Below are 24,086 nucleotides of genomic sequence, written 5' to 3'. Positions count from 1 at the left end.
AGAAAATGACACACCAGAGACCTCCAGTCTAACCCAATGGGAAACACACAAGTGTGTGATAAGAGGCAGACTTATCTCAATGGCGGCGAGGATTAAAAAAGAAAAACAATGATATCTCGCAGTCCTATTTCATAAACTCAAGACATTAGAGGCCCACCACAAACAGACCTTGGCCCAACAATCCTACCAGGACCTCACAGACACTCGCAAACTAATCCAGGAAGAACTGAATCGCAACACCAGGAAAAAATGTATGCTTTCTCACAAGCTTTTTTACGAATCAGGAAACAAAAGTGGGCACTTGCTTGCCCAAGCATTGCATTCAAAGAAAGCTAAGACAACGATACATAAGATATGCTCCCCAACAGGTCAAACACACACAAGCAATACAGCTATAGCCCAGGAATTTGAGAAATTCTACAAAAAACTATACAATATAGATAAGACTAATACACCCTACCCTCTGATGAGGACCGCCGAACTAAAATAGTTCTTAGAACAGCACTGCCCCAAAAGGATTCCTCCAGAATCCTCCAACATACTAGAATGCCCGATTACTCAACAGGAACTTAAAGATGCAGTTAAAAGCCTGAAGGCCGGTAAAAGTCCAGGCCCTGACGGTCTATCCGCTGTCTACTTCAAAACATTCTTTGACATGCTTAGCACTCCCTTCTTAAAAGCTTTTAACTCCCTATCAGCATACAGACCACTCACTCCAGGAATGCTACAAGCACACATTACAGTCATATCCAAGGACAACAAAGATCCATCACAACTGGCAAACTATAGGCCTATCTCATTACTGAATGTGGATATTAAGATCCTCTCCAAAATTTTAGCCAATAGACTTCTTCCACTACTCCCATCAAACATCCCCCGAGACCAAGTAGGTTTTGTCCCTGGAAGGGAGGCCAGGGACAACACTATAAAAGCGATCAACCTGCACCACCTCATGACATCTTCAAAACAAGCAGGTTTTTTCCTTGCTTTAGATGCATAGAAGGCATTCGACAGGGTGTCTTGGGACTATATGGCCACTGTCCCAAGGGCCCTGGGAATAGGCCTGCACATGTTCAATCTTATATTTTCCTTATATGCCCAACCTTCAGCCAGAATTAGAGTAAATAACACCCTGTTAAATGCCTTCCCCATCCGCAACGGAACGAGGCAAGGGTGTCCTCTTTCCCCCATTCTATTTGTCCTCACACTTGAACCTCTCCTGTGTTCCATACATCAAAACCCAGACATAAGAGGGGTATCCACTGGCCAAAGAGAATACAAATTAGCTGCTTACACGGACGACATACTCCTATCTCTCACACGTCCGGAGATCATACTCCCAGTCCTACTCGAAGAATTTTGAAAATTTGGCCTGATATCCAACCTCAAAATTAACTTGACTAAATCCTTTGTCCTTAATGTCTCCTTGCCCTCACCCATAGTAGCTCAATGCAAAACAAACTTCCCCTTTCAGTGGCAGCCAGAGGCGGTCACCTATCTAGGCATACAACTACCTGCAAAACTATCCAACTTATATACAAAAAATTATTTACCAATACTAAACAAACTTACAGAAGACCTAAAAAAATTGGAATAGGCCGGTGTTCTCGTGGTTCGGGAGAGCTGCAATTCTAAAAATGAATGCTCTTCCGCGAATCATATATAATGCAGACTGTCCCGATCCACGTGCCACCGACCTTCTTCAAATCCTACAAACACATCAGCTCCACCTTCCTTTGGGGGGGGCCGCAAACCTACAATTAAATATGCACAGTTAGCCTTACCCAAACATCTAGAAGGCATAGGTTTGCCAGACCCTACCAACTACTACAAAGCTGTACATAAGACCAGAATACTAGATTGGAATCTTCACATAACCACAAAAGATTGGGTTAGACTGGAGGATTCTTTCACAAACCTCTCCCTAGCATCATTACCTTGGATTCTATAACGTCACTTTCCCACCGAACTGAAGCTTCATCCTCCAATCAGACCAACAATTCAAAGCTTTCACATGACTTGCAAACGCTCCTCCATCTCGACAATCCAAGGCCCAATGACCCCACTCACACTGAACCTGGATTTTCCCCTGGGCATGCACACTAACTTCTTAACGCAACACTGGACTGACGGAAAGATCCTAGCCCATGACTTTTACAACCAAGAGAAAATCCTTTCAGCATCTCAACTATCTTCTAGGTTTGACAAACCCCAGATACCAGACTGGACATATTTCATGATCACTCATTTGTTGAGAAACCTAGAAAGGAAATTTTCCTGTTCTAGACAACTGACTCCCTTTGAACGCCTATGCTCCCAGAAAACACAATCATATATCAAAATATCAACTGCACACTCCCTTCTCTTCATAGAGTGTACGCCTAATAATTCGACAATGTGCACTGCTTGGGAAAGAGACCTGTCTATATCTCTTTCGCCGGAAGAATGGGAAAGAATTTATCTCAACATTCACAAGGGATCTATCAATGTGACTACTCAAGAGAATGGATTCAAAATCCAAACTCTGCCTTACTGCATAAAATGAATCCTGCAATCCGAGAGGAATGCTGGAGATGTACTGATCAACCAGGAACCCTACTTCACTTATGGTGGGATTGCCCCTCTATCCAAATGTTCTGGACAGAAGTACACAAGATAATCACACGTGTCACCACCTATACTTTGGATAGAACCCCCGCTCAATTTCTACTACATCACTCAAGCTTACCACACAGAACATACCATAAATCGCTTGCGATGCACATGATCAATGCAGCAAAACAATGCATTCCCACACACTGGAAATCCCTGACACCCCCCTCTATCAAAGAATGGCTCAACAAAATTAACAGAATCACTGAAATGGAAGAATTAATACATATATGGCGAGAGACTCCCCGCACAAATTTAATAACAAATGGGCATGTTGGACACACTTCAGATCAACATTAGAGTAGGCCCTCCTTTTTTCTCCAAACTAGTAAAGATTTGACATAAACTGTCCTACCATTCCACAGTGTAAATATACGCACAACTCTACTACCTTTTCTCCCATAATCCCAAACGACTATGTGAATAGGCTTGACAGATACCCATGACATTGATCAGCTGGTATGGATCTAATGCGAGCCCCCTTCTGAGGAGGTAGGCACAGCTACCTTCATGTCACTGAATACTCCCCAAATCTTAATCATTCTGATATCTTTCTTCCCCCCCCTACTTCTCACCCCCTTTACCATACTCTTCATTTTCATAAACTCGTGTCATCAGTTCCCCCATCCTCGGATACAGCCGAGTCATACTCACCCCCCATACCTTCTCCACTTCCTACCCACCCACCATTCCCCAGAAGTTAATATATAACCTAAGAGTAATGACCTGAACAGGATGCCACCTACAGCACAACCCACTTATATCCTATCCTGAGCAAACTTAGACCAAACGTCGCAGCACCATAATATTGAGAGGAGAGAGAAATGATGACACCTCCGGGGTAATACATAGATACATAACTCGATCCACTCCTACTAAACCCCCAATTAAGGATTTTCCCATGAGACGAATCTAACACGGGAACCCTTACTGACATTCAGTCTCAATAAACCTCTAACTGAATATAAACATACTATCGGTTAAAGTTACCCAATATTATTACAGTTACATGTGTGAACAATGTACTACTGTATGCTTGACTGCTTGTTTTCCCTGGTCATGTTCATACTGTTTATGTGAAATATGTATGTTCACAACCGGTTTGTAACCTTACTCATGTGAAAACAATAAAAACCTTTTGAGAAAAAAAAAACAGTGCAATGAGAAAAATACAGCACAGTAAACCATAGCAAGCAGCTAAATGTTACTTGACTGAAGTCAGATCAGTACACGATGGATTTTCTCAATTCTACACTTTATTTCTTGCACAGTTTTATTGAATACACCATTAACATGTTCCAAACCCTGGCAAGAGATTTGTTATTAGTCAGAATGCAATATATGCTTTCTATATTATTTATTAGGTCAATGGTAATGTTTTTAGGCCTTGTTAGTTGTGCTGCAGTCATTTATCTTCACTTTTGTTTCATACATTAAAATCATTACCTGTTAAGTAAATAGATTCCCCTAATTACAAAATACCCCGCTCAACTCAGTAAGTCTAGTAATTTTGTCATTGTGGTTAACCTATAAATTGTCCCATAATAAAGAACAAAAAGATATTAACACATTTAACAATTCAATAAGAGGTAATACATATAACTCAAATTGTAGAAAAACACAAAACAATGTTCTGTATCAGCTTAGAAATTGAAATTGACAAAATAAATTCTTAACAACTTATAGAAGCAAATGAACAGAATGTAACTTAGCCTGTCTGTTTCTCCCTTGCTCTCAATAAAAATAAATACAAATTAAATTACTGTGACAGCATAGTATCTATTTACTGCTTTCATTTCATGCCTAATATTTCATATTTATGTGTGAGCGCACTCAGAAAACAATCAGAGCATGCGGAGGTGACAGCAGGAGTTTGGTGATGGCCACACTATAGAAGGGATAACTTATTAGTTTATAAATTGCTCTTAAATGAGTCTACCAGCCATACTGCAATGTCTTTCAAAAACATTTCCTCTTTGTCTGAAATCCGTATAATTCTCTTCGTATAATTTTCTTCATTATGTCTCAATAGTTAGCTGTTCTCAAAAAGCATAGCATAATAGCTTATAATATTGTATTGTAAAGGCAGTTTTCATTATGTTTATTCATTCACCTTTTATTTTATAATCTAATGTCTAGTCTATCTCTGTCCCATTTATTTATCTTGCCTACTGTAGTTTGTTTTTCGTAAAGAAAAATGTAATACATAATATCTTAGATGTAAAATGTAAAATGTAAAAATGCGTTTATATTCCCATGTCCTGCAAACTGCGTTTATATTCCCATGTCCTGCAAACTGAAAATTGACTGACCACTTATATACATTTTTGGTAATCTGCGTTTATATTCCCATGTCCTGCAAACTGAAAATTGACTGACCACTTATATACATTTTTGGTAATCTGCGTTTATATTCCCATGTCCTGCAAACTGAAAATTGACTGACCACTTATATACATTTTTGGTAATCTGCGTTTATATTCCCATGTCCTGCAAACAGAAAATTGACTGACCACTTATATACATTTTTGGTAATCTGCATTTATATTCCCATGTCCTGCAAACTGAAAATTGACTGACCACTTATATACATTTTTGGTAATCTGCGTTTATATTCCCATGTCCTGCAAACTGAAAATTGACTGACCACTTATATACATTTTTGGTAATCTGCATTTATATTCCCATGTCCTGCAAACTGAAAATTGACTGACCACATATACATTTTGGTAATCTGCGTTTATATTTCCATGTCCTGCAAACTGAAAATTGACTGACCACTTATATACATTTTTGGTAAATCTGTTTGTCACCGATGTCTCAACTACATCTGTAGCCATGCTCACATTATTTCAATGTTTATTTAGCCATTAAGTCTTACCTAAATTATGGGTTCCCCTATCTTTACAATTTTGGCCTTTTAGTCCCCTTGCAGTTTGATTGTGGTGTGAAAGTTATGCCCTGCTTGCTGTGTTCCTAATATGCCCTCCTAATTGATTAATTTCCAGACTCCATCCACACCCAACACAGTATATAACAAGGCCTTCTTTATGGGGGAACATACAGAGGGCTGCACATACAGGGGGTTCTTCCAAAGAAGTGGGGTTCTTTAAATAAGTGGCACTTCTGCTCTTGCACTTCAGCGATTTGCACAAAGCAAACTACAAAAGACTGCAAGTGACCTCAATTTCATATTATCTCACCTTCTCTGAAACATGCACTCTTTACCTCTCCTCCTCTTCACAATTGCTGCCTCTCTCCTCAAGCTCTCTTTTCTACATCCCTCTGCTCCACCACACAATCTGTACATATCACCCTCACTTCTCCCCTCCCCCTATTACTGCACTCATCACCTCTTTCTAACTCTAAGCTTACTTGCTAACAAACCCCCCCAGCATGTTCCCTCATACAAATCATATTCTCATATTACCTCCCTTACTCTTCTGCTTCTCCTAATCGCTGGAGATATTTCCCCAAACCCTGGGCCTCCCTTATTTAACTGTGCCCAACACACCCATCACCATCACCCTACACCCTCTGGCAGTAGTCGCAATCTACACAATTTAGTCTCCATTACTCTTCTTCCTAACACCAGCCTCCCTCTCTCCTGCGCCCTCTGGAACTCCCGCTCTGTCTGCAACAAACTCACTGCTGTTCATGACCTCTTTGAGACTAATTCCTTTAATCTACTTGCTCTCACCGAAACCTGGCTCCACGAATATGACACCCCTTCTCCTGCTTCCCTCTCCCAGGGTGGCCTTCACTGGACTCACTCCCCTAGGCCTAATGGACGCAAGGGAGGTGGAGTGGGATTCCTCCTATCCCCCCAGAGCACCTTTCAGGTTATTCACCCTCCTCCCTCGTTTTCCCTCTCATCATTCGAAGCCCACTGTATACGTCTATTCTCTCCTACTTCCCTAAGAATTGCAGTGATCTACCGGCCCCCTGGACCATTATCAACTTTCCTTGATGAGTTTTCTGCCTGGCTACCCTACTTTCTCTCTTCAGAAATTCCCACAATCCTTCTCGGTGATTTCAACATCCCTGCTAATATAAACACTCCTGCCACTTCTAAACTTCTTAGTCTAACCTCTTCATTTGACCTGAAGCAATGGGTACAGGCTTCTACCCACTCTGATGGCAACACCCTTGACCTTGTATTCTCCTACCCATGCACTCCATGCAACTTCTCAAACAATCCTTTTCCTCTCTCCGACCACCACCTTATGAGTTTCTCTCTCCCCCTGTCTTCCACCACCTTTCCCTCCAATCGCCTAACCATCACCCGTAGAAACTTTCGCAACTTCAACTTTGCTCTCTCCTCTATTCTGCTACTGACCACCTCTATGACAAAATCTCTCCCCTGTCCTGCCCCAATCAAGCCACGTCCATCTACAATAAATCTCTGTCCTCCACCCTGGACAAGCTCGCTCCCCTCACTACACGCAGAATCAGGCCTCGACCCCTACAACCCTGGCAAACAGATGACACTAAAATTCTCAAAAAACGTAGTCGCGCTCTTGAGCGTCTGTGGCACAAGACTAAGTCTCTCAAAGACTTCAACCAATACAAATCTGCCCTCCAAAAATACTATTCTTTCCTCCACACTGCCAAGCAAACCTATTTTACAACGCTTATTAACACCTTTTCATCCAATCCCCGTAAACTCTTCTCTACCTTCAACTCTCTACTTTGTCCTCCACCGCCTCCACCCACTGACTTACTCACTGCCCAGGAAATCACTAATCACTTCAAAAACAAGATTGATACAATGCGTGATGAAATCTCCATTCTACAGGTATCTCCCCCAGCTAAGACCCCATGTCAACAGGTACAACTGACACTCCCCCTATTCAAATCTGCTACTACAGATGAAGTTGCTAAACTCCTTTCTATCGCACACCTAACCACCTGTCCCCTGGACCCTATTCCCTCTCAAATGCTACGGTCGCCCTCTGACTCCATCCTACACTCTCTAACCCACATCTTCAATCTCTCCCTCACCTCTGGCATCTTCCCCGATGCTCTAAAACATGCACTAGTCACCCCCATACTCAAAAAGCCGTCCTTGGACCCTACCAATCTTAACAACCTACGCCCTATCTCCTTGCTCCCCTTTTCCTCTAAACTCCTTGAACGCCTGGTTTACAACCAACTGAGTGACCACCTCATTAAAAACAACCTTCTTGATCCCCTTCAATCTGGATTTCGCCCTCAACACTCCACAGAAACTGCTCTTTTAAAACTCACAAATGACTTACTAACTGCAAAAACCAAGGGACGCTATTCTGTACTCCTACTTCTGGATCTTTCAGCTGCCTTTGACACGGTTGACCACCCCCTCCTCCTCAAAAAACTTTACTCCCTCGGTCTCCGTGACTGTGCTCTTCAGTGGCTCTCATCCTACCTATCCCAACGCACCTTCAGTGTCACTTACAATTCTACTTCCTCCACTCCTCTTCCCTTCTGTCGGGGTCCCCCACGGTTCTGTTCTTGAACCTCTTTTATTTTCAATCTACACCTCTTCCCTGGGTCAGCTGATAGCCTCTCACGGCTTTCAATATCATTTCTATGCTGATGACACACAAATCTATCTCTCCACCCCTCAACTCACTCCATCAGTCTCCTCACGCATCACTAACTTACTAACCGACATATGTGTATGGATGTCACACCACTTCCTCAAACTCAACTTGTCCAAAACCGAGCTTATAATATTTCCTCCCCCACGTGCCTCTTCCCCTGACTTCTCTGTCAAGAGCAATGGCAAAACCATCCACCCGTCCCCACATGTCAGGGTGCTAGGTGTTATCCTGGATTCTGAACTCTCCTTTCGGCCCCACATCCAATCACTTTCCAAAGCTTGCCGCCTCAACCTCCGCAACATCTCCAAACTACGCCCCTTTCTAACCAATGAAACCACAAAGCTCCTGATTCACTCCCTGGTTATCTCTCGCCTTGACTACTGCAACTCACTCCTCATTGGCTTACCTTTAAACAGACTATCCCCCCTTCAGTTCATCATGAATGCTGCTGCCAGACTCATCCACCTTACAAACTGCTCAGTGTCTGCTACCCCTCTCTGCCAATCCCTCCATTGGCTACCACTCGCCCAACAAATTAAATTCAAAATACTAACAATAAGTTACAAAGCCATCCACAACTCTGCCCCCAGCTACATCACTAACCTAGTCTCAAAATACCAACCTAACTGCCATCTCCGTTCCTCCCAAGACCTCCTGCTCTCTAGCTCCCTCATCACCTCCTCCCATATCCGCCTCCAGGACTTCTCCAGAGCCTTACCCATCCTCTGGAATTCCCTACCCCAATCTGTCAGACTGTCTCCAAATTTATCCACTTTTAGGCGATCCCTGAAAACTTTCCTCTTCAGAGAAGCCTATCCTGCCTCCATCTAACAACTGCACTATTTTCTCCATTAGCTCATCCCCCACAGCTATTACCCTTATGTATAACTTGACCCTCCCTCCTAGATTGTAAGCTCTAACGAGCAGGGCCCTCTGATTCCTCCTGTATTAAATTGTATTGTACTGTCTGCCCTAATGTTGTAAAGCACTGCGTAAACTGTCGGTGCTATATAAATCCTGTATAATAATAATAATAATAATAGAGCTTTTTGCGTAGCGCTTGGAAACCAGAGTCAGAATAATGTGAGTTCTATCCACACACCATCATAGAAGAACCTACATACCAGTGATCTGCATATGATATTTGTAGAGGACGATGAAACTGCAAAGCTCTTCCTGTTGTCATTTTCAGGGGGTCTGTGGTGCACAATTCTGTTATACAGACTTAAACCAAGCATAGCACATATTAAAGGAGAAGTACAGCCAAAGCTTGTTTGGCTGTACTTCTCCTGTGGATCACAGGAATGCAGTTCATTCCTTGCACTCCTGAAGCCCACTGTCAAGAGCTGATCCTGGCTGGAAAAAGATCACGATCATATGGTCGGGATCCACCCAGGAGCCTTGAACAACATCTTCCTCAGCCTATCTACAATCTGCTGAGAGCCTGAGCCAGCCGTTCCCGCCCCCTTCTACAGCCCAGCGCTCCAGTGAGGTGGTGCATCCACCTAGATAATGTGAGAACTCGCATCAATAAAGCTTTAAGGACTCTCGCTTTCTTCTTTCTTTTAAGGGATTTTCATGCCCAATTTTATTAAAACAAATTTCAGAAAAAAAACATAACATGAGTTTCCCTTGCAGGGGTATTCAGAAATTCCTTTTTAATCAAAAAAACAAACAAACAACAGGCCTGTGTCTCCTAAAGTAAAAAACAGAAGGCGCTTCTGAGTGCAGTATTAAGGAGTATTTATTGATAAAAGCAGTTAAAACACTTACAAGGTAGTAGAACAAATGAGCATCTCAGTCAGCATAATAGGCATTCTGTAGAGTCCTTCATCTCTAGGCGGAGGGAGAGCTGGCCTGCAGCTGTGACAGGAGAGGGAGAAGTGAGAAAGCAAGAAAGCCAATGGACTTCCGGAACCACGCTGTAACGTATAGGCCGGAGCTGACATCAAGGGGGCGGTAACGTGTTGCGGAGCATGAGCAATTCGCTCCTTTATCAGACCTTTGCCCCTGTGTATGGAATTGGCTTTTATGCAGCCAGAGGGAGGGGAGGAGAGGAGGGGATCAATGGATCTGAAAGCATATATTACAAAGCAAGCGGTCTGAATACATTGTTAGATCTAATTATACCAAAAGAGGAAAGGAATTGTTTGCTATTAGCTCGGGTATCAGTGGTAGTGAAAATAAAAGCAGGTATTGATAACATAACAATAATAGAAATGGCCGTATATAAAAAACCTTAGTATGAAGTGTATCCACAGGTATAGTTACACATGCATATGTCTAAGCACATGTTTACATTATGCACAATTAAAGGAACAAGGTAAAATCAACAATAAAATACATCTGGATAAATAAAGTGAATGTGTAATTTTTTTTTCTGATGCATTGGTCGCATATATGCGACTTGACATGTATGCAGGCATAGATGCATCCAATAGATTGTAGATACCCACATATATTAAAGGGCCAATGTAATCACACAGTAAGGAAGAGTCAGTGGATTCAATGGGAATAAAAAAATATAATGGGTACATAGTACACACATATGGGGATGTAAGACTGTGCATCAATCGCATATATGCGACTTAATATACATACAGGCATAGTTATATTGAGCTTAAAGCAACGTATCTAAAGGATTATATATACCAACATATTTACAGGGCCAGTACCTTGGTCTTGTAGTAAGTGAGAAGGAGGCAAAAAAAAAAGGGGTGGAGGAGCACAAGGTCTCTAACATCCACCAGCTCTGCGATGTCGTTATGGAGGAGTGGCAACCTGCGAAGCTCTGGTGAACTTCATGTCCAAGAGGGTTAAGGCAGTGCTGGAAAATAATGGTGGCCACACAAAATATTGACACTTTGGGCCAAATTTGGACATTTACACTTAGGGGTGTACTCACTTTTGTTGCCAGCGGTTTAAACATTAATGGCTGTGTGTTGAGTTGTTTTGAGGGGACAGCAAATTTACACTGTTATACAAGCTGTACACTCACTACTTTACATTGTAGAAAAGTGCCATTTCTTCAGTGTTGTCACATGAAAAGGTATAATAAAATGTTTACAAAAATGTGATGGGTGTACTCACTTTTGTGAGATACTGTATAAATGGCTATAAAGGAGTTACAGTATTGTGCTAATCTCCAACTCCTTGTTCATACCTCCTGGAGATAGCACATCGAGGGCATAAATCCAATATGTCTCCCTTTGGCAGAGACACTGGAATCTTTCTGCTCCAGGGAGGCTACCCGGAACTGCTTTAATGATCCAGACTTTGAGGCCTGCTATAGATTTATTGTGGTACTTGGCAAAGTGCCTGGGGATGCTATGCTTGTCCTTGCCCTCCTCAATGAACCGGCGGTGTTCTCCAAACCATTTGCGCAATGTGAGTATGGTTCTGCCAACATAATAAAGGCCACAGGGACAAGATAAGCAATATACCACATACTGTATTCAGTTGAACATGTGTAAAATTCTTTGATCTTATAGGTAGACCCTTTTGCACTAAACTCTTTTTGTCCATGTTGAACAAAGCCACAAGTGAGCCATAGTGGCTTGCGACATTAATAGATGCCGACAATGGAAAAGAACTTTAGAGATGGTGTTATGTGCTGGTCTGTTTTGAGTTTGCTGGGGGCTATTTTCCCTTTTATATTAGGCGCTTTCCTGTAAGAGAACATGGGTTTAGTAGACATTCATTCCTTCAAGTGGGGGTCTTAGTAGTATGTAGGGATGAGCCCGCGGTTCGAGTCAAACTTAAGTTCGACTCGAACATCGGGTGTTCTCCCGTTCGCCGAATACCAAACATTATGGGGCGTTCACTGGAAATTCGAGCACCCACGGAACACGCCATAATGAACGTCGAGTTCGCAGTGCATTGACAGCTGCTGATTGGCCAAAGCATGCACCTGACCTGCATGCTCTGGTCAATCACAGAGCGCTTTGCTGTGAGAGCCATGGTTGGTCAAAGGAAGGGTGCCTTGGGCCAATCATGGCTCAGGGGGCTGAGTCCACGATCCCCACACTATGTAAGGCTGCTTACATGGCAGCCGTACATAGTTTTATGAATAAGAGCATCAAAATGACATTTGTAAAGGAAAACATGTCATTAAAAACTGCTCGCGGCTGTAATGTATTGCCAGATCCTGGCAATATAGATAAAAATCATTGAAAAAAACTGCGTGGGTTCCCCCCAGTCCCTTACCAGGCCTTTGGGTCTTGAATAGGTGAAACCTTATCCCTCAAGCCATACAGTGCATCCAGAAAGTATCATTGTTCATCCTTCCTGAGGGTCCTAGGAAAGATCAGGCAGTTAATAAGTAGACCATTTCACGGCAGATTGGTCAACTTATTGCCATAGCCTACAGTGCATTCAGAAAGTATTCACAGCGCTTCACTTTTCCACATGTTGTTATGTTACAGCCTTATTCCAAAATGGCTTAAATTCATTATTTTCATCATAATTCTACAAATAATACCCCATAATGACAACATGAAATAAGTTTGTTGAAAATCTTTGCAAATTTATTAAAAATAAAAGACGAAAAATATCCCATGTACATAAGTAATCACAGCCTTTGCTCAATACTTTGTTGAAGCACCTTTGGCATCAATAACAGCCTCAAGTCTTTTTGAGTATGATGCTACAAGCTTGACACACCTATTCTCCTTTGCAGGACCTCTCAAGCTTCATCGGTTGGATGGGGAGCGTCGATGCACAGACATTTTCTGATCTCTCCAAAGATGCTCAAAGGCTGTAAATACTTATGTACATGGGAATATTTTTTCATTTTTTATTTTTAATAAATTTGCAAACATTTCAAACAAACTTCTTTCACGTTGTCATTACGGGGTATTGTTTGTAGAATTTTGAGGAAAATAATGAATTTAATTTATTTTGGAATAAGGCTGTAACTTAACAAAACGTGGAAAAAGTGAAGCAATGTGAATACTTTCCAGATGCACTGTAGGCTTTGGCAATAAGTTGACCAATCTGTCGTGAAATGGTCGACTTAGTAACTGCCTGAACCTTCCTAGGACCCTCAGGAAGGATGAACAATGAATCCAGCTGCCTGATTGCAGCAGACATTTTCAAATGCATCTTTATAGCCCAAACCATATTTAATGTGTGAAGGGCTTTGTCTCCCAGTGACTGGAGCCTGGGAAAAAAAAGAAGGCAATCTATGTCCTAATTAAGATTTAGCAAAAACAGCAGCTGAGGTGGAAGAACCACCCCATCAGATCAGAGTATCAAAAAACTGTTCTTTGCAAGAAAAGACTGCCCATCATACAACTCTTCATGCTGTACTAGTAGGGATGAGCTTCGAGTTCGAGTCGAACTCATGTTCGACTCAAACATTGGCTGTTCGCAAGTTCACCGAACAGCGAACAATTTGGGGTGTTCGCGGCAAATTCGAATGCCGCGGAACACCCTTTAAAAGTCTATGGGAGAAATCAAAAGTGCTAATTTTAAAGGCTAATATGCAAGTTATTGTCATAAAAAGTGTTTGGGGACCTGGGTCCTGCCCCAGGGGACATGGATCAATGCAAAAAAAAGTTTTAAAAACGGCCGTTTTTTCAGGAGCAGTGATTTTAATAATGCTTAAAGTCAATCAATAAAAGTGTAATATCCCTTTAAATTTCGTACCTGGGGGGTGTCTATAGTGTGTCTGTAAAGGGGCGCATGTTTCCTGTGTTTAGAACAGTCTGACAGCAAAATGACATTTTGAAGGAAAAAACTCATTTAAAACTACCCGCGGCTATTGCATTGCCGACAATACACATAGAAGTTCATAGATAAAAACGGCATGGGAATTCCCCAAAGGGGAACCCCGAACCAAAATTAAAAAAAAAAAATGACGTGGGAGTCCCCCTAAATTCCATACCAGGCCCTTCAGGTCTGGTATGGATATTAAGGGGAACCCCGGCCAAAATTTAAAAAAAAAATGACGTGGGGTTCCCCCTAAATTCCATACCAGACCCTTCAGGTCTGGTATGGATTTTAAGGGGAACCCCGCGCCAAAAAAAAAAAAAAAACGGCGTGGGGTCCCCCCAAAAATCCATACCAGACCCTTATCCGAGCATGCAACCTGGCAGGCCGCAGGAAAAGAGGGGGGGACGAGAGTGCGGCCCCCCCTCCCTCCTGAACCGTACCAGGCCACATGCCCTCAACATTGGGAGGGTGCTTTGGGGTAGCCCCCCAAAATACCTTGTCCCCATGTTGATGAGGACAAGGGCCTCATCCCCACAACCCTGGCCGGTGGTTGTGGGGGTCTGCGGGCGGGGGGCTTATCGGAATCTGGAAGCCCCCTTTAACAAGGTGACCCCCAGATCCCGCCCCCCCCTGTGTGAAATGGTAAGGGGGTACATAAGTACCCCTACCATTTCACGAAAAAAGTGTCAAAAATGTTAAAAATGACAAGAGGCAGTTTTTGACAATTCCTTTATTTAAATGCTTCTTCTTTCTTCTATCTTCCTTCATCTTCTGGTTCTTCTGGTTCTTCTGGCTCTTCTGGTTCTTCCTCCGGCGTTCTCGTCCAGCATCTCCTCCGCGGCGTCTTCTATCTTCTTCTCCTCGGGCCGCTCCGCACCCATGGCATAGGGGGGAGGCTCCCGCTCTTCTCTTCTTCTTTTCTTCTCTTCTGTTCTTCTTCATTTTCTTCTCTGGGCCGCTCCGCAATCCATGCTGGCATGGAGGGAGGCTCCCGCTGTGTGACGGCGCTCCTCGTCTGACAGTTCTTAAATAACGGGGGGCGGGGCCACCCGGTGACCCCGCCCCCCTCTGACGCACGGTGACTTGACGGGACTTCCCTGTGGCATTCCCCGTGACGTCACAGGAAAGTCCCGTCAAGTCACCGTGCGTCAGAGGGGGGCGGGGTTCACCGGGTGGCCCCGCCCACCCGGTTATTTAAGAACTGTCAGACGAGGAGCGCCGTCACACAGCGGGAGCCTCCCTCCATGCCAGCATGGATTGCGGAGCGGCCCGGAGAAGAAAATGAAGAAGAACAGAAGAGAAGAAAAGAAGAAGAGAAGAGCGGGAGCCTCCCCCCTATGCCATGGGTGCGGAGCGGCCCGAGGAGAAGAAAATAGAAGACGCCGCGGAGGAGATGCTGGACGAGAACGCCGGAGGAAGAACCAGAAGAGCCAGAAGAACCAGAAGAACCAGAAGATGAAGGAAGATAGAAGAAAGAAGAAGCATTTAAATAAAGGAATTGTCAAAAACTGTCTCTTGTCATTTTTAACATTTTTGACACTTTTTTCGTGAAATGGTAGGGGTACTTATGTACCCCCTTACCATTTCACACAGGGGGGGGGGCCGGGATCTGGGGGTCACCTTGTTAAAGGGGGCTTCCAGATTCCGATAAGCCCCCCGCCCGCAGACCCCCACAACCATCGGCCAGGGTTGTGGGGATGAGGCCCTTGTCCTCATCAACATGGGGAGAAGGTGTTTTGGGGGGCTACCCCAAAGCACCCTCCCAATGTTGAGGGCATGTGGCCTGGTACGGTTCAGGAGGGAGGGGGGGCCGCACTCTCGTCCCCCCCTCTTTTCCTGCGGCCTGCCAGGTTGCGTGCTTGGATAAGGGTCTGGTATGGATTTTTGGGGGGACCCCACGCCGTTTTTTTTTGGCGCGGGGTTCCCCTTAAAATCCATACCAGACCTGAAGGGTCTGGTATGGAATTTAGGGGGAACCCCACGTCATTTTTTTTTTTTTATTTTGGCCGGGGTTCCCCTTAATATCCATACCAGACCTGAAGGGCCTGGTATGGAATTTAGGAGGACTCCCACGTCATATTTTTTTTTTAATTTTGGTTCGGGGTTCCCCTTTGGGGAATTCCCATGCCGTTTTTATCAATGAACTTCTATGTGTATTGTCGGCAATGCAATAGCCGCGGGTAGTTTTAAATGAGTTTTTTCCTTCAAAATGTCATTTTGCTGTCAGACTGTTCTAAACACAGGAAACATGCGCCCCTTTACAGGCATACTATAGACACCCCCCAGGTACGAAATTTAAAGGGATATTACACTTTTATTGTTTGACTTTAAGCATTATTAAAATCACTGCTCCTGAAAATACGGCCGTTTTTAAAACTTTTTTTTGCATTGATCCATGTCCCCTGGGGCAGGACCCAGGTCCCCAAACACTTTTTATGACAATAACTTGCATATAAGCCTTTAAAATTAGCACTTTTGATTATTCATGTTCGTGTCCCATAGACTTTAACGGTGTTCGCATGTTCGAACGAACTTTTTTCCTGTTCGCATGTTCTGGTGCGAACCGAACAGGGGGGTGTTCGGCTCATCCCTATGTACTAGTAACTAAGAACACAAACTTCCAAGGAAAAAAAAAATAATGGAAGGCCCTGAACCAGCTCAAAAGGTTGTCTCTGTAAAACTGACAACACCCAAATGAAGTCCTGTGTGGACAAAGGACATGCACCCAAGAGAGGGAAGCAATCAGGTTTTGAAAATAGCCAAGGCCAAAAACTGTCCATTGTCGGTACCCAAGGCCAGCATCATATCTACTTCAGATTAGAGGAAAGCCAAAAATCGCCCCACAACATACTTGCAAGGATGCAGCTATCCTAGCCTCACACCATGACACATAGGAAATACACAGGTGATATGGTCAATTTTCCTAGCCTTCTTTGCCTTCAAGAGTGTGGGAATGACTGCCTACAACATTCCCACACTACCCAAATTTTTCAAACCAACAACCGTAAAGAAGGATATATAATTGGACCTTGGACCCGAAGGTCTGGCCGAGCCAGAAGAGGCCAGGGTACACTCTCTGACACATCTATTATGTCTGCAAATCAGGTACTCCTGGGTCAAGGCAGTGCTACTAGAACCAAAAGTATAATTTTCAATTGCAATCTGGGTAACAGGCGTGGAATAAGCTGTATAGGAAAAGAGGCATAAATCACAGAGAAGTGGTCCCCCAGCATCACCAGTGCATCTACCGCAATGCCTGAGGATCCCTGAACCTGGAGATGAACCTGGAGACGAACCTGTCCAGTTTTGCACTAAATCTAGATTTTATCAGATCCACATCTGGCGTGCCCCATAGTCAACAGAGTGCTCTGAACACCTCCAGATGGAGGGACCATTACCCAGAGATAATAACCAATGCCTGAGGTTGTCTGTCTAACAATTGTCTATCCCTGGAATATGAACTGCAGGTAGAGCAGGGACATGGAGCTCTGCCTAGGACAGGATGGACAGGATGACATTCACCTCTAATGGAAAAACATGGCTCCTGGTATCTCCTTAGTGATTGCTATACACCACAGCCATGGCACCATCTGACTGGACACCTATCAGGATTCTCCTCAGCTGATTTGACCAGTGAAGGAGAATCAGGCAGATTGCCCAAAGTTCCAGAATGTCGATGGTAAAGTCTCCTCTCCTGGGAATCAGGTCCCCTGCGCTGAATGGTGACCCCCCCGGTCTTCTGCCCATCCTGTTTGACTGGCATCCTTCCTTAGTACCTTTCAGAGAAAAAGGGGAGAAAAGATTTCCTTATCTCCAACCTCAATGGAGTTGAGCTTCTGTCCCATTCAGACAGGACATTCTGTTGTAGAGGGCAAAAGGAACTACCAATCAGGAGTCTGTGATAGTGAGCCCTTGTAACTCAGGGTTCCCCAGGGTGTGGAGTCTAAGCCCCAGCCTGCTTCTTCACCAGGGCCCCTGAGGGTGGGGATAGCCTTGCAGCAAGCTGGAACCATGTTGCGGCCCCCAGGTACACCAAGCTGAGAATGCGGAGACCGCTTAATGAGTACAGAGTACAACGCAAGGGGACTGAAGGGAAAACCAGGAAAAAAACAGAGACCAGGGCGGGCAGTAGACAAGCATAGACAGTAGACAAAGCTGGGATCGGTATGCGGATAGTCAGACAGGAAACATAATAGTAAGCAGACAGGATCTCTGAGAACTGTGAAGTTGCTCAGGCAAGGAGCACTGCACTGAGCACATGTATATATGGCATAGCAAACAGGGAGGTGACCAGGAAGTAATACAATGGAGAAGAAGTTCTTGGAAACATCTTCCACCCTAGGAGCAAGAATGGGAGAAGATAAGTCAGTTGGTTGTGCTAGAGCAGACCCCAGCAACCAAGATGAAGGATTTGGTGAGGAGGCTGGCATAGAGGACATGGAAGTGGGAGTAGAGGCGGTTTGTAAAGGTAAAAGAATAGGAGTTGAGGCTTTAATTCATACAGTGGGCATGACAGGCTGTGCTGAATAGGGACCTGGGGTAGGCACCAAAGCTACTAATGTGGAAACCATGGCTAAAGCAGCTGATGGGAGTAAGGGCACTTGGGTCTCAGCAGACAGGATACACAAAGCTAGGATCTAGGGATGGGCTATCTGTTCGTTGAACATGAGTTCAACGAACAGCGAACAATTTGGGGTGTTCGCGGCAAATTCGAAAAGCCGCGGAACACCCTTTAAAATCCTATGGGAGAAATCAAAAGTGCTAATTTTAAATGTTAATATGCAAGTTATTGTCATAAAAAGTGTTTGGGGACCTGGGTCCTGCCCCAGGGGACATGTATCAATGCAGAAAAAAGTTTTAAAAACGGCCATTTTTTCAGGAGTGATTTTAATTATGCTTAAAGTGAAACAATAAAAGTGAAATATTCCTTTAAATTTCATACCTGGGGGGTGTCTATAGTATGCCTGTAAAGTAGTGCATGTTTCCCGTGTTTATAACAGTCCGAGAGCAAAATGACATTTCTAAAGGAAAAAAAAAGTCATTTAAAAGTGCTAGCGCTAGTGCCGGCTATTAATGAATTGTCGGTCCCGACAATACACATAAAAGTCATTGAAAGTCATTGAAAAGGATTGAAAAGGATTCCCATTTCATCAGAGGGGGGCAGGGTCACCTGTACATGTCACTGGGAAAGCCGGCGTTTCCCCTTGTCAGAGGGGGACAGGGTAACGTGACGGGTGGCCCCGCCCTCAGCTACATAAGAGCTGTCAAGCTGGGTGCCTCCGGTGGAGGCAGGATCCTGTGCGTGTTCCTTGCTGGAGTCGCTGGAGATCATCCATCGCTGGAGATCGAGAATTGGATTACATCGCTGGAGTAGGAGCATGGATTTATTGGATTACATTGCTGAAATCTCTTTTTTTGTTTTTATTTTTAATAAAGGACTTGTCCCAAGCCGTCTCCTGTGGTTTTTTAACATTTTGACACTTTCTTATTGTGAAATGGTAGGGGTACAATGTACCCCTTACCAATTCACATAGGGGGGATCGGGATCTGGGTGTCCCCTTCCAGATTCTGATAAACCCCCTGCCCGCAGACAGCCACAACCACCGGGCAAGGGTTGTGGGGATGAGGCCTTTGTCCCCATCAACATGGGGACATCCTCCCGATGTTGAGGGCATGTGGCCTGGTATGGTTCAGAAGGGAGGGCGCTCTCTCATCCACCCCCTCTTGTCTTGTGGCCTGCCAGGTTGCGTGCTCGGATAAGGGTCTGGTGTGGATTTTTGGGGGAACCCCACACCATTTTTTTTTTAAATTTTGGTGCGGAGTTCCCCTTAAAATCCATACCAAACCTTCCGGTATGGATTTTTGGGGGGAACCCCACGCCATTTTATTTTAAATTTTGGCACAGAGTTCCCCTTAATATCCATATCAGACCTGAAGGGCCTGGTAATGGAATTTTGGGGGACCCCCACGCATTTTTTTTTTTTCAATGACTTTCAATGACTTTTATGTGTATTGTCGGGACTGACAATTCATTATTAGCAGGCACTAGCGCTAGCACTTTTAAATTATTTTTTTTTCCTTTAGAAATGTAATTTTGTTCTCAGACTGTTATAAATACGGGAAACATGCACTACTTTACAGGCATACTATAGACACCCCCCAGGTACGAAATTTAAAGGATTATTTGACTTTTATTGTCTCACTTTAAGCATTATTAAAATCACTGCTCCCGAAAAAAACAGGCGTTTCTAAAACTTTTTTTTTGCATTGATACATGTCCCCTGGGGCAGGACCCAGGTCCCCAAACACTTTTTATGATAATAACTTGCATATTAACCTTTAAAATTAGACTTTTGATTTTTCATGTTCGTGTTATAGACTTTAATGGTGTTTGCGTGTTTTGCCTGTCCGGATGTTCTGGATGCGAACCGAACAGGGGGGTGTTTGGCCCATCCCTACTAGGATCTCAGATGGTACAGAGGTCACAGATGTTGAGGTCTCCACCAGTCCAGATGGTAGCCAAGTTGGAGCTTTGAGCTGTACAGTAAGTAAGGGAACTGATGGTTTAGGCAGAAAAGAGAGTAAGAAACTAGAGGTGGACAGCATCAGAAGGGGGCCTACAGTAGGAGTTTTTGTTACAAAAAACATCTCGGAAAGACAGATAATGCCAAGGGAGCATCTGAGAGGTGGTGACCTCAGCCATGGGTACAGAGAGAGGCGGGAGAACCTTAGGGAAACAATTTTGATGGCATTGCGACCCCCATGACAACACCTGACCAGAGTTCCAATCTAGATATGGTGAATGCTTTTGTAACACGGCAGTCCAAGAATGATGGGACTAGAAGACTTAGGATGGATCAAAAAGGAGAAATTCTCACTATGAAGAACACGACATGCATAGTTATGGGGGAATGTCATGGACATAGTGTGCATAGTTCTGCAACTGGCCGCGGGCGCACGGGTCCATTGGGACGTGTTCCAGTCCATAGGCATTCAGCAGTGAATAGACGCGCGCCAATGTACATGCACGTGCGCAGAACGCGGACGCATGCACACTAACATAGCTTTAGCGCCCAGTGATCCATTAAAGGGGCCTCTTCAGAATGCATCCTTGCTGTCTGATCTGCAGCTCATCCTGTACCCGATCCTGAACCCGCATCTGCTCCAGTGTTACCCGGCTTCTCCTGACCTCACTGCTGTCTCCAGTCCTGACCCCTTGGCTTGCCTTTGACCTGCTTTGTGTTCCTGTTTGTTTGATCTCCTGTTGCCGATTCTGCCTGGACTTGACCATTCTCTGTCTGCTGCTTCTGTCTGATTGATCCGCTGCTGTGACCTGGCTTGTCTGACCCTGCTTCTGTCTGCTGTCCTGCGCCAGTGTACGCTTGCCTACAAGTCCTGCATCTGTGTGCATCTGCCTACAAGTCCTGCATCTGTGCGCACCTGCCTGCTACTTCTCAGCGTTCCTGCATCCGCAGCAATCAAGCCTGTTCCTGTCTCTGCCAAGCTGACTTCATCTTCAGTGAAGCGGGCCCTGCAGGCTCTCCTACTCCGCTGTGCTCCGAGGGTCACTGTTCCCACTCCAGTGATCCCGGAACCAGAGCCGTACGAGAGGTCTCCCTCTGCACGTCAGGCTCACCTCCAAGGTACGTGTCAGTATCAGACAGCCATGCCTGAGCCTGCAAAAGGGACCTCTCCCACAGATGAAGTGTGCCAGCACCTCTCCACTCTTGCTCAAGTGGTGGAATCTCTCCAGGACAGTTACAAGCATCTGGAAGAGCGAGTGACACTCCTGTGTACCTCCACTAACCCTGCTATTGACCGGTCACCTTCAGAGACCTTCATCACACCTGCAGCAATGATGTGTTCTCCTGAACCTAGGGTCCCTACCCCGGAGAAGTTCTCTGGGGACTGGAATAAATTTCGGGCATTCCGCAATGCCTGCGAACTGTATTTCTCTCTACAGCCCCGGACATTCACCCAAGAGACCACCAAGGTGGGGTTTGTTATTTCTCTGTTACAAGGAGCACCTCAGTCCTGGGCCCATCATCTGCTTGAGGGTCACCATGTTGTACTGGACTCTTTGCAAACTTTTTTCAACGCCATGTCCTTACTTTATGACGATCCGCAGCGGTCTTCCACTGCAGAAGCTGCCTTTCATGCGCTCCAGCAAGGCCGCCGAGCGGTCGAGGACTACATTATGGACTTCAGACGCTGGAGCGCAGATACCCAGTGGAATAGTGCAGCCCTGCGGCATCAGTTCCATCTCAGCCTGTCCGAAGAATTAAAAGATGAACTTGCCCGGGTCAGCATACCTAGCTCCCTGGAAGCCTTGTTTTCTCTGACTATACAGATGGATCGACGCTTTCGTGAGTGTAAGGCAGACAGAGCAGCCCAGCAGACCTATTCTACCAGGACACTACCCCGAGTGCCTGCTTCCACTTGTCCTGCTTCCTCCCACGCTACCTCAGTCCATGCTGCACCTAACAAATGGACTTCAGAACCCCTCTGACTTAAGCAGCTGGGGTTAATAAGGCCCGCTCTGTCCCCCGAGGAACGGTTACGCCAGCAGCAGAATAACCTTTGTCTGTACTGCGGGGAACCCGGCCACTATGTATATGCCTGTCCAATAAAGCTCCAGAGATGTATATGCATATCCTCGCCCAGTTACCCCGCACCCGTTGCCAGCACTACACAACTGGTTCTCCCCATCATATTCCAATTTCCAGGAAGGACTGTTCCGGTCAAGGCAATTATTGACTCTGGGGCTTGCAGTTGTTTTATCGACCTAAACTTTGCTCGTCAACAGCTCATCCCCCTCCAATCCAGGGCTCAAGGACTTTCCATGTTCCTAGCAGACGGGTCTCGCATCAAGTCAGGTCTGGTCACCCAGCAGACCCCTCCGTTACCTGTGACCTCTGCCACTAACCACAAGAAACTGTTGAGTTTGGATGCAATTGCGTCCCCACTATTCCAGGACTACCTTGGCTTCAGGCCCATAACCCGCAAATTGACTGGGGTTCTGGAAGTATCAAGTTCCAATCTCTCTACTGCCGGGAACATTACCTGCCCACTCCTCCCAGAGCTTCTGGCCCCCTGTTATGTATGGAACCCGACCCGGAGGTACGTTCATTAGTGCCTGAACCATACCATGAGTTTCTGGATGTTTTCAGTAAACGGGGGGCTGAGACTCTCCCTCCACACCGCTCCTATGACTGCCCGATTGAGTTACTGCCCGGGGCGGAGATTCCCTTCGGACAAATCTTTCCTCTGTCTGAGCGGGAGTTGGAGGTACTGAAGGAATATGTGGATGAGAACCTGAAAAGAGGATTTATCAGACCATCTACCTCTCCGGCAGGAGCAGGAATCTTTTTTGTTAAAAAGAAAGATCATACCTTACGGCCCTGTGTGGACTACCGGGAGTTGAATAAAGTTACGGTAAAGAACCGGTATCCTTTGCCTCTGGTACCCGAGCTCCTCCAAAGACTACATACCACAGCTATTTTCACCAAGCTAGACCTGAGAGGGGCCTACAACTTGGTGCGAATTCATGCAGGGGATGAGTGGAAGACTGCTTTCCGTACTAGATTTGGCCACTATGAGTACTTAGTGATGCCCTTTGGCCTGTGTAACGCCCCTGTGACCTTTCAGCACTTTGTGAATAATATTTTCAGAAACTGCCTAAACATTTTTGTGATCGTCTATCTGGATGATATCTTGATTTTCTCCTCATCCCTGGATCAGCACCGAAAGCACGTTAAGACTGTACTCTGCCGACCCCGCCAACACGGACTGTCACGGAACGTCCCTCACTCCGCTTGAGTGCTTCCGTCAGTATACCACTTACTTGTAGTCTGGATACAGATATCAGATATTCCAAATGCTTCCAAGCACAAAACAAGCCGACACTTGCTTAGATGCTAACATGAACTGTTTTATTTAGAATCAAAATTACAAGACTTTATATGCCGTTGGAAACCTCCTCTAACAATACAACTGTAACCTAATTAACATGAGCTAATTATCTAATTCTTTATACAGCCTAGGTGACTACGTCTCCTAGCTCATTGACTATTCAACACAGATTACCATAAACACAGGGTTAATTAGAACAAACAACAATGAGTTGAATCCCCT

Source organism: Aquarana catesbeiana, linkage group LG03 (assembly GCF_042186555.1).
Source record: "Aquarana catesbeiana isolate 2022-GZ linkage group LG03, ASM4218655v1, whole genome shotgun sequence".
NCBI lineage: Eukaryota > Metazoa > Chordata > Amphibia > Anura > Ranidae > Aquarana > Aquarana catesbeiana.
Note: the sequence above shows the minus strand (reverse complement) of the source record.